This window comes from Octopus bimaculoides, chromosome 6 (assembly GCF_001194135.2).
Source record: "Octopus bimaculoides isolate UCB-OBI-ISO-001 chromosome 6, ASM119413v2, whole genome shotgun sequence".
NCBI lineage: Eukaryota > Metazoa > Mollusca > Cephalopoda > Octopoda > Octopodidae > Octopus > Octopus bimaculoides.
The window spans coordinates 51,105,638-51,106,376 of NC_068986.1; positions in this window are offsets into that span (position 1 = coordinate 51,105,638).

The following is a 739-nucleotide window of genomic DNA, read 5'->3' on the forward strand; positions in this document are numbered from 1 at the left end:
GTTAGGCATACGATGCAGACCTCGACGGAATTTGAACTCAGACTGTAAAGACGAACAGAATGCCCGAAGCATTTTAGCCCGACCAACTAACGACTCTGTCAGCTTGCCGCCTTACGTTTCCTTTATAATATTGATTTCAAATTTGTGAACAACACTAGTATTTTCGAGGAGGGGCAAGTCTATTACTTCAACTCCAGTACTCAACTAATCGTCTCCGAAAAGATGAAAGGTCAAGCCAATCTCGGCGGAATTCGAATTCAGAACGTAAAGACGGACAAATTGTCGCTAAGCATTTTGGCCCGACGTGCTAACGACTCTACCAGCTTGCCGCCTTATATCTGTTTAACAATATTACGTGTTATTTCCTATTTCTCAAGTATTAAACGCTTCCTTTCACACAAACATTTATCATATCTCTTTAATTTCTTGTACCCGCTCAACCAAACAATCTTAAGGGTGGCTCGAAGATAACTCCTAAAGACAGATCAGGGTATCTAATACCCAGCATTAAACGTAGTTTAATGCTTGTGTGCCACATAAAGTATAGAAAACGCTTACCTGAATAATATTGTTTGTTAAAAGGATTTATATATATTTTTAAATGTAAAGACAGTGACAATAGACAATGAATATTTATAGTGTTATTTGGTTACAAATTAGGATATTATACACACACACACACACACACACACACACACACACACACACACACACACACACACACACACACACACACACA